The following is a 12205-nucleotide window of genomic DNA, read 5'->3' as shown; positions in this document are numbered from 1 at the left end:
GAGTTGAGTTTTTTGTTGTTTGTTTTATTAATGGGAAATAAAAATTCTTGCTTGGAACAGGATAAGATCAAGACATTTTAAAAGTTAATAAGGAAGCACAGAGGGAATGACTGAGAAAAATATCCTTTAGAATGCAAGAATGAATGGAAAAGTTTGCCCCTTCAAGGTGATAAGAAGGCCAGTCCTGAAGCCCTGAATTTCTCAGTGAAGCAGGAGGCAAAGTCATTTGCGGGAGCCTGAAGAGGGTGATAACACCTGCCGAGTTTGGAGAAGGAAGTGAAATGTTAGAATTTGAGGAAAATGGGAAAGGAAATTGAACAGAAACATAGGCAGCACAAATCTGTGGTGATACCAAATTAAACTTACTGGTCTTCAGCAGTGTTTGTTGGAATAGGTGTTAAAGTGGAGAAATGAAATAGTTCTATCAATTTAGGTTTGAGGTCTAGTAAGGCAAGTGCTGGCGGGTAAAACATTAAGGGGGGTAATCAGTTAAGGATAATGGTTAGGAGGGTTTTAGAAGAGACAGATCATAGATTCCTCCATTGTTACAAACTGTCATATGGCAGATGTACAAGCCTCCTACTGATTGGATCTACCTTATGAATAGGTGGAGAAAGACTAAAGTGAGGAGAAAGTCAACTGTTGGGGATTTGAATTTTCAATGAGCTTAGAAAGTAACGTATTGGGAGTGAAAAAAATTAAAGAAATGTTTATTTTATTTTTTAAAATATATTTTTATTGTTGATAGTATGACAGATATCTCCCATTCTCCTCCTTCCCCCCCTTTCCCTCCTCCTCCCAACCTCTACCCCACCCCCCCTTCAGTACCCTATTGCCCATGTCCATGAGCTATGCATATAAGTATATAAGTTCTTTGGTTTATCTCTTCTCGTCCCCCCAACCCCATATCAAGGTCTGTCAGTTTGTTCTATGCCTCCCTGCTTCAGGTCTTATTTTGTTGGTCAATTCATTTTGTTCATTAGATTCCACAAATAAGTGAGATCATGTGATATTTGACTTTCTCAGTTTGGCTTATTTCGCTTAGCGTAATATTTTCTAGGTCCACCCATGCTGTCCCAAAGGTTAAGAGATCCCTCTATTTTTTTTAGATTTTATGGTTTTAAAAGTCAGGGCTAGTGCATTAGACAGCCAGGGTTGCCATAACAAAATACCACAGACTGGGTGGGTTAAACAATAGGCATTTATTTTCTCACAGTTCAGGAGGCTGGAAATTCCACAGGGTTGGTTTCTTCTGAGACCTCTTTCCTAGGTTTGTAGATGGATGACTTTTCTCTGTGTCCTCACTTGGCCTTTTCTTTGTGCATGCCCATCCTTGGTTTCTCTTCCGCTTCGTACAAGGACACCAGTCCTGTTAGATTAGGGCTTCATTCTTGAGACCTCATTTAATCTTACTCACCTCCTTAAAGCTTCAACATAAGAATTTTGGGGGAACACAATGAGCCCATAATACCTAGGTAGAGTGTGGGTTAGGGGAGTGAGCTGCTGAAATGGAGAGTGAGTGAAGATCATTAGAATTAAGGCAACCTAAAAATTATTACTCTCACTATCATGCAGCCCCATATTTTGTTATTGAATTTTGTAACCATCATGTTTCAGTGAGGTTTTTACTGAATTTGCAAAATGAAGTAGAATAATAACAGTAGTAGTATAACTATCATATTTATCTGTAAAACATGCAAAATATTTATCTATAAAACTTGGATGGAGATCAGTTGAAGCATTTTACATAAAAAATTGTTCTACATTTATAGATCAAGTTGAAGAGTCTCCTTTTCTGTATGTGTATGTATCCATGTATGTGTACCACATTCACTTAATAGTTTGTTGTTGTTTTTTTGCCTCTGGACAAGTACATTTAAAAGTAAATGTAACTGATATGGAACTTCACATGGAAAAGTATAGAATGAAAATTTAACAGAAATGCACATAGGATAGTCTTTTTCACATATAAAAGTACTTTTATATGTAAAAATCTAATTCTGTAAGTGATCAACACATGCTTAGCTTGTTGTGTTTTTATGTATGTATTTATATGGCTGGTAAATGCCAGAAGACAACCTAATCAGGAATTTTTTGTTGGTCTCATTTCTCTAAAGAGAAAATTGAGGCTTGGGAACAATATATAATTAGCAAAAGAATTGCCAAACACTGGCAGGAAAGAGTTGAGCACCATCCCTCCCCACCCCCCGCCTGCCCCCCGATCTTTTACATTAGTACATGTTCAATTATTTCTTTCTCGCCCTGGCCAGTTTGGCTCACTGGATAGAGCCTCGGCCTGGAGACTGAAGGGTCCCAGGTTCGATTCCGGTCAAGGGCATATACCTTGGTTGCGGGCGCATCCCCAGTGGGGGGTGTGCGGGAGGCAGCGGATCGATGCTTCTCTCTCATCGATGTTTCTGGCTCTCTATCCCTCTCCCTTCCTCTCTGTAAAAAAAGCAATAAAATATATTTTAAAAAAATTATTTCTTTCTCTAAGTAAATGAGGTTTACTCAGACAATCTTCCCTAAGAGGCACAAAACTGTACTTTTAAAGTAAAGAGGCTAAGGTATCATCTACTTAACTAACTTGCTAGTTTTCAACTCAGAAACAGGACAAGGAATGTTATTCAGATCCATGCCTTCTGTTCTTAAGAACTGGAGCCTAGACCTTCGGCATGTCCCTTCAATACTCAGGGCTCAGTCTGATCATCTGAAAGATGAGGAGTTGAATACAGATAATATCTTTCCCCTCTAAACTCTTATGTGTCCATAATCTTTGCTTTCCAAGAATTCTAGGGATGTCCAGGGAGCCAACTCTGACACAGTTATAATCCTTGAATCCAGAAGATACTACCAAGGGTACAGCATATGGATAGCACTGGAAACAGAAAATTCTCAAGATTGCTTTTGTATACAGTGTGTCTGGGTATGTCATAGATATTGTGGAAAAGTTTCAAAGCAAGAATAAATGTATTTGATTTAGTTCATATGTATTGTAGATGAGAAAGCAATGGAATACATTGATTAACCACATAAAATCAGCATCATAATCAAAGACGATTAGAAATCATTGGAACACGAGTTATTACAAATAGACAAAAATAATCTATTTTTTTAAAGTAGAGAAAATTGAGCTTATAGAAGCATGGACTATGCAAAAATAGAATATATTTAGTTATAAAAAATAAACAGAGGTCTGAAATTTAATAAGTGCCAAAGCATCTTTGTAAAATAAAATAAAATTGAAGATTGCATCACTAGATTATATCTCAAAGATAGAGTAATGTAACATAAAAATAAAGTTCTCCAAAAATTCTTGAATGAGATTCTATACAAATAACATGGTTATGAAAATCCAAAAATACTTACAGGACATTAGTAACCATTGTTTCTTGACTCCAACTGTAACAGATATTGATCAGTTCAAATATAATTTCTGGGGCATGCCATTTATAGCAACTTTTAAGTACAAATTTTCTCATCAGCCCCCAAACGTACATGCTTTAAGAGCCCCAAGAGAATGAGATTGGAGCAAAGAATACAATAGCAGGGCAATATCAGATCAAGGAGATGTCTGGGTTACAAAGGTCCTATTTAATGGAAAAAACAAAACAATGCATATTTAAAATTTGATGACAGAGAATTAGGAGCTCTATTCAATTTCACCTAAAATTTTGAATTCAGAACATAAGGTCAAAAACAACCTTAGGATTAAAAGTTAGTTTATTAAAAACCCAACTAAACATTTTTCCATTGCTGCAATTTTTTAACTTGAAAAGGAATTTAATTTTCTAAACATCATTAATTTAATTTTTTTCTGGATATTGAGTATGTCAATCTTATCTTCCATTTTATCTTCTGAATGAAAGTTCTGGTGTAGCAAAGAACAGCAATACCAATTGTCGAGCTGCCTCTGTTGCTTTTATACACATGTATGCATGTATGAATGCTTAGCTGCTCTCCCACTACTCTTTATTACTCCCTTTCCTATAGAAAGTATGGTTTTTGAAAGTGAAAATATTATTATTACATTCTACTGGATTAGCTAAAACTTAAGTTTCAGAAGGCTCTAATCTTTGAAATGTATTGGGAAAGTATTTGGGGTAAAGAAGCCTCCTTACTGAATTCAAGGAAGGCTGGGTCTTGAGACCCTTCATAGTTAATTTCCAAACAGCATCTTCTGCAATTTTCCCACCAATCTCCCCTCACCTTAGAATCAGATGCCTAATTGTTGAGACTTTCTAGGATTATGTAAAGTGTAAAGTTATTAATCCACAGTAGGCATTATTCAGAATTACTAAAGAGGTTTCAGACTAGAAAACTGTAGTTTTAAATGTGCTCTGTGGGTCTGGCTTGGCATTCATGTTCTGAAGGAGAAGTCTTATAATTCTTAATTTTAGGATAAATATTTCAAAGCAGGCATTCTTTATTTTTTTTAATCCTCACCTGAGAATAATTTTCCATTGATTTTTAGAGAGAGTGGAAGAGAGAGGGAAAGACAGAGAGAAATATCTATGTGAGAGAAATACATTGATTGGTTGCCTCCTGCATGAGCTCTGATCAGGGTCTGGGCCAGGGAGGAGCCTGAAACCAGAGTATGTGCCCTTGACTGGCGTTGAACCCAGGACCCTTTGGTTCACAGTCTGATGCTCTGTTCACTGAGCCAAACTGGCTAGGGCTAAAGCAGGCATTCTTTATGGACTAAATCCACAGTTTGCCCAGGAAAGTTTGCTTCTCTCCCTAACTGTGCTGCACAATAAACCCATTGTACCTTTCAGATATAGTTAACTACACATCTATTTTATTTTCAGTTGTAGACCCAATGCGCATGAAAGAAGCAAGCATCATCTGAGGTTTGGATCCCAAAAATTGAGATTTGTTCTTACCTAGGGATTCTCTTTCATTGGGTGACTACTGGACACTTTTTTTTCATAAAGAAATCAAGGTATTACTTATATAGTTGTGGTATGTTTATGTACTGCAGGTATATTCAGAGAGTTCATTTCTAATGTTTACATCTTTAGTCAGGAAGAAATTTCTGTCATTTATTTGAGAATGCAGTACTTTCCTCACCCACTATACATCAAACACACACAACACAGCATCACACAGCATCCATCACACAACAGTTGTCAAGGAAATAGAGAGAGGATGGGGAAAAAAAAAACCTTGCACATAACTGACAGTCTGCTTAGACAAAGCTCATGCTGCATTAGACAGCTGTATTAGAAGACACTATTATAAACACGGCAGGAACGGTAGTGTTTACACCATTTTCCCTATAAATAACTAGGAATAATCTGTAATTTAGAACTTTACATTTTCATAGAATATGGCTCAGCATGTTTATTGAACATAATAAATGAAGCTCTTGCCATACATATTATGAATAATTACATTACAGCAATGCTGGACCTGGGAGAAAACATGGCATACATATGATCTCAGAATTCACCAGGAGGTATGTGAGCTCATTTCCCCAGTAACTCCTTATTTGTTTATTTGTATATTTATTTATTTCAAACACCAATGAACAAATTAGTCTAACATATTGGCTAATTAGGTGAGGTGCAGATTAGATTTATGACATTTAGAAATCTGTACAATTATGACTTTATAATTACTGACTACGGGGAGTACACTGAGGCCTATGAAAGGCAAAGCAATCAACTATAAAGAGTTAGTTTGCCTGTTAAGAGTATAAGCTGCGGATTCCTTTTTGGTAATTACAGTTATGTATTGACTGTAACAGTCAACCAGTCATACTCAATTTCATTATACTAAGACTATTTTTGTATTTGATTCAATATCCTATATATAAGGTGTCCCACCAAAATGTATATACATTTAACAGCTGATAGCTCAATTGATGTTTCTTTCTTTTCAGATTTAACCCATTGAACTTAATAATTATTCAATATATATATACATTTATTTATATACTGGAGGCCTGGTACACGAATTCATGCATGGGTGGGGTCCCTCTGGGTGGCTTGCAGGAATTGAGCCGAAACTGCAGTCCAATGCTGCCTGCATTTCCTACCTGCCACTCCCACTCATCCCAGCCCCACTGTGCCTGCCGTGGGCTCGAGCCCAATCACTCCCAACCGGGAGAAGCTCACCAGCCATGAGCCCTGCGTCTGGCTCCCTCCCAAGGGGAGTGGCCTGCGGGATGGGGCTGAAATTGGCTCTCTGACATCCCCCAAGGAGTCCTGGATTATGAGAGGGCACAGGCCAGGTTGAGGGACCCCACCAGTGCACAATCGGGCTGGGGAGGGACCATGGGAAGGCTCCAGGGCATGTCCGGCCCATCTTGCTCAGTCCCGATTGGCCAGACTCCAGCAGCAAGCTAACCTACTGGTTGGAGATCTGTCCCCTGCTGGTCAGTGCATGTCATAGCGACTGGTCAACCAGTTGACTGTCTGCCCACTGGTGGTCAGTGCACATAATAGCTAGCGGTTGAGCAGCCTTAGCATATCATTAGCATATTACGCTTTGATTGGTTGTTCTGCAGTTTGGTCTATTTGCATATTACCCTTTTATTATATAGGATCCTATCTAATAATAGACAAACATGGTAATTGACCGTACCTTCGCTATGCCTCCCATTGACTAATCAGCACGATATGCAAATTAACTGCCAACAAAGATGGCGGCTAATTTGCATACTGCAGGCAGGGCGGGACCGTGTGAACCGCTAGCACGCTGCCATCCAGGGCAGGCCGGCCGCCCGGGACCCCATTGGCGGGTCCCCGGCAGCAAGGCAGGCCACCCCAGAAGCCCCAGCAGCCAGCCTGCCTTGCCACCCCGGGACCCGATAGGCGGTCCCGGGGGTGGCAAGGCACACCTGCCCCAGAAGCCCCAGAAGCCGCCTGATATGGTAGTAACTCTATCAGTAAGCACTCTGAAAGTCAGTGGCATAAATGCACCAATTAAAAGACAGATTATGAGGGTGAATCAAAAAGAAAATCCACTTTAAATATAAAGACACATATAGATTAAAAGTAAATGAATTAAGCTGCAGCCTGTTTGCTCAGTGGATAGAGCATTAGCCCATGGACTGAAGGGTCCCAGGTTCGATTCCAGTCAAGGGCACGTACCTCAGTTGCTGGCTCGATCCCCAGTCCCTATCAAAGCATGTGCAGGAGGCAACCAATCAATGTGTCTCTCCCTTTCCCTTCACTCTCTCTAAAATTCAATGGAAAAATACCCTTGGGTGAAGATTAACAAAAACAAAGTAAATGGATTAAGTAACATTAAAGAGATTATAAGAAAAATATATTCCAAATTTTGTTAGTTGTATAATGGTTATGTTTAAATTATTAACACCTAAGAAACTGGGTGAAGGGTACATATAATATGCTGTAGTATTTTATAGTTTTTTTTACATGTATGAGATTATTTCAAATTAAAATATTAAAAAATTAAAAATTAATAAAATATTAATTGAAATGTGTATGCATTACATGAAAAATCTCCTAATTGTTTCTAGCATAATTTATTAAATTGTGCTAAAATTTACAAGGGTTCAATTAAAAATATCTTAATTCTAAATGATATAATAGAAAATATATAATAGTGCAGTTATAAGCACTTATCTGAAAATAAAAATTTAAAGAAGTGAATTTAAAGAAGGTATTAGCCAAAGAAAATATATGCACAACCCATGGACACAGACAACAGTATGGTGATGGCCAGAGAGAAGTGGGGGGCAAGAGCTGGGTAGAGGGGGCAAAAGGGGGGAAATAGGGGCATTCTATATAATAATAATAAAAGGCTAATATATGCACATTGACTGAAAGGCAGAATGACCGGTTGCTATGATGCACACTGGCCACTGGGGGCAGACGCTCAATGCAGGAGCTGCCCCCTGGTGGTCAGTGCACTTCCATATGGGGAGTGCCACTCAGCCAGAAGCTAGCTCATGGCTGGCCAGCGCAGCGGTGGTGGCAGGAGCCTCTCCCACCTCCGTGGCAGCACTAAGAATGTCCAGCTAACGGTTTAGACCCGATCCCTTGGGGGCCTAAGCCTTTAGTCAGGCATCCCCCGAGGGCTCCCTGGCTGCCAGAAGGATGTCTGAGTGCAAGCTTAGGCCTGATCCCCCAGGGAGTGGGCCTAAGTCAACAGGTGGACATCCCCCAAGGGGTCCTGGACTGTGAATGGGTGCAGGCAGGGCTGAGTGACCTCCCCCCACAAGTGCACAAATTTTTGTGCACTAGGACTCTAGTATAGTATATTAGACTTGCATCAGATTCCTATTGTATCATGCATAGCTTTAAACCATGGTGTAAGGCAATAATTTCTCCTTCTGTAAGAGTGACTAAGGTTCTGCAGTAGTTGCTTTGATGTTGATAATGTAGAACAATGCATCTGACTTCCTTAAAAGAGTGTATCTATTTGCAATGTTTTTATTATGGGATTCCAAGAAGTAAAAGATGCTAAAGATGAGAAAGATTATATGTCAAGGTATGAAAGATAATATAATTATCATAACAATTTAAGTGAATTACTATAATTTAATTGTAAAACAAAATTTAATTATAAAAATTTAATAATATAATATACACAATAATATTTACTTAGTAGGGTCAGGGTTATTTGAAAGCAAAACATTATGTATGGAAAATTCAAATCTTTACAGGGTCCCTAACATATTAACTTGTGTTTTACCTAGTTTAGTATACCTGGAAGAAAAGAAAGTGAACATTTATTGAATAGTTGCTATAATCTACATATTATAATGGGTGATGTATGTGCATTCTTCAACACTAGTAGGTAAAGAGGAAATGCAACTTGACCATAGTCAAGGAGACAGAATTTACTCAGGTCTGTTTTCCAAAGCTACACAGTAATGCTTCTCCATGTAAATACACCAAAAGCGACTTTATTTTATATTTTATTTTTTAAAATTTATCTTTAGTGTTGAAACTGTTACAGATCTCCTCCCTTCCCCCCGATTAGTCCCCTCCACCTTGCCCCCCAGTCTTTCATTGCACTATTGTCTGTGTCCAAAAGCCACTTTAAAGATTAAGTTGGTGAGAAACTATACAAAAATGAATGCTTCTCCTTTTATTGCATATTTTTGAATATTTTCAGTAGTGATGATTAGAAGCGGAATACAGTGAAATGTTTGAATGTATATAATTTGTTCTTACAGATAACAGTTTATCGCATGACTTCCAAAACTAATTACAGTGCTAGGTTTATCTATTAATTTCCAAAAGAAAGTAAATACGGTTATTGTGAGAGTACAAAAATACTAATATATTTGGTCCTAAATGAGTTGGTCCCCAATATATGAAGCATATAATACCCACTACCAATTCAAGAGTCAAAAATTCTTTAAGCTGACTCTGTTGACTCCTTTTAAGTTCTCTAGCAGCTGCCCCAGACAACACAGGGTCTTCTTTTCTTCCATGTTCACTAGGAAACTGTTTTTCTAGTTTCTAATGTTTGATTTCCAATCATCTCTTTTCAGTTTCATAATCTCACAATTAACTCATTAGAGCCACAACTCTAGATTTGTTGTACCTTTGTTGATGTATCTCTTTATCTTTTTTACCTGTCTGTATTGATTAATTATTGATTGATTATTCAACACACAGCCATTGAGTGCTAACTGTATTTAAGGCTCTAATCTAATCTAAGGTTCTGGGAGAAATAAAGATGACAGTTAATTGATACCTACTTTCAGGAAGGTTATTTACTATCTAATGGACAAGAAAAGCATAGAAAGAGCAAACTAAAATTAAAATCAGAATTAGGCTAAGTTACATGTTATGGGAGGAAGGAGTGCTTCACTTTTCTTTGAGGGAGAAAAGCAATCATTTTTTGGCTCAAAATCAATGATGAGTCCAGCCAGCATGGCTCAGTGGTTGAGCATGGACCTATGAACCAGGAGGTCACAGTTCCATTCCTCATCAGGACATATGCCCGGGTTGTGGGCTTGAGCCCTAGTGTGGGGTATGCAGGAGACAGCTGATCAATGATTTTTTTCTTATCATTGATGTTTCTATCACTCTCTCCTTCTCCCTTCCTCTCTGAAATTAATAAAAATGTATTTAAAAAAACCCACAAACAATGATGGTTCCTCCACTCTCCTAACTTTATTTAATCTGTATGTAACATTTATTTTATTCAATGATGGTTTAATTTTGAGCATTCCAACCTCATCTAAACATTACCCATCAGAGTTTAATGTCCCCTGAATATTTTCTTCATAATATTGCTCAAACCACCCCCTCCAGAAGGTATTCTTTTACCAGACCATCTATAATTTTTTCCCTCATTGCCATCTGTACTTAATAAAATTGCTTAATACATTGCATTGATAAATGCCTTTTTTTCAAGTACATGAATGCTATTTTTTCCCTATCAGATTTCAAACTCCCTAGGAAGAGATTAAATCTGTGTTTTTGAATTTTCTGTATAGCATCTCATGTTATATATGAGAAAGAGCCAATACATAATTATTAACTGATTTATCTCAGGCATCAGAAAGCTTGTTTGGTCAACTATTTTTTACTTCTGCCTAGAGTTCTCTACAAATGTAGTTTCTGAGGATGATTACATGGCTGAAGTTAAAAAAGCAGTCATATTATCTATTACATGTTGGCATATGTATATTTTTCTAATTTGGTTGTATTTTTTATGATAGAGTTTTCGCCATTGAGATATTGTCATTTTTTTTTTAAAAAAAGAATAAAATCCAATTTACCATCACCTTACTGAGCTAAACAAACTAGGGAAAGAACATTTATGTATATATGCCAGCAACAAATATGTATAAAATAAATGTAAGAAATGACATATATACAATGGCAGCATGAAACATAAAACACCTAGTAAAACATGGCCCTGACAGGTGTTCCTCAGTGGGTAGAGCATTGGCCCATACACCAAAGGGTCACTAATTCTATTTCTGGTCAAGGACACACACCTGGGTTGCAGGTTTAATCCCCAGGTTGCATGTGGGAGACAACCAAGTAATGTGTCTCTCTCTCACGTCAATGTTTCCCTCTCTCTCTCTCTCTCTCTCTCTCTCTCTCTCTCTCTCTCTCTCCTCCTTCCTCCCTCCTTCCTTCCCTCCCTTCTACTCTCTCTAAAAATCAATGGGAAAAATATTCTTGGGTGAGGATTAACAAAAAAAAGCACCTAGTGAAAAATAAAAAATTTTAAATTAGCACAATCTCTACACAAAGACTACATAGTATTCTTGAGATAAATCAAATGAGACCCAAATAAATGGAGGGATATATTATGTTCATGATTTGGAAGAATCAATGATAACTCTCTCCAAATTGATCTAACATATCAGTGCATCACTCTTCCCCCCAAAAACTTAGTTATAGTTTATGAAATGTGTAAGCCTTTTCTAAATGACCAAGAGTAATTGAGATAATCTTAAGAAAGACCAAAGGTGGAAGACATATAGGTTTTATAATAAAGCTATAGAAATTAAGACAGTGTAATATTGATACAAGGATAGAGAAGGTCCAGAAGAGAAAGTCCCAAAACAAAGCCAGACATTTAAGGACCTTTGACTTACAACAAAAATGATAATGCGAAATAGTGGGAAAGGATAGACTTTTCAATAAATGATCTTGAGCCAATTGGATAAACATATGAAACCAAATGAATGTTGACTCCTAACTCATATGTGCAAAAGTCAATTCCAGATGACTTATTGATCTAAATGTTAATGGTGAAATAATAATGCTTCTAGAAAATAAGGCAAGGGAATATATTCAAGTTTATAATAGACAAAAGTTGCCAAAACAGAACATCAAAAATTATTAATCAAAAATGAAAATTTTAAAATTATTTATCAAAATAAACTTTTTTAGGTATTTTTAAATGATAGTCATAGATTAGGAGAAGATATCTGAAATTCTTATAAACAACAAATGGCATTTATGTAAAATATAAAGAATTTCTCAATAGAAAAACAACCAAAAGTCTATTACATTTCATAAACAGGGATATAAAAATTGACAGTAATCATAGGAAAACATACTATTCTCATTAGTCAAGGAAATGCAAAATAAAACATAAAAAAAAACAGAGAAATTTGAAAATGGCAGCATAGGTAAATGCCTGTACTCGCTGCCTCCCACAATCACATCAAAATTACAACTAAAATACAGAACAACCATAATCCAGAACTGCTGGAAAGCTGGCTGAATGGAAGTCCTACAACTAGAGA

This window comes from Myotis yumanensis, unplaced genomic scaffold (assembly GCF_028538775.1).
Source record: "Myotis yumanensis isolate MYYU_CA2020_CCGP unplaced genomic scaffold, mMyoYum1.0.hap1 SCAF_3, whole genome shotgun sequence".
NCBI classification, from domain to species: Eukaryota; Metazoa; Chordata; class Mammalia; order Chiroptera; family Vespertilionidae; genus Myotis; species Myotis yumanensis.
This window is presented reverse-complemented; position numbering follows the sequence as displayed.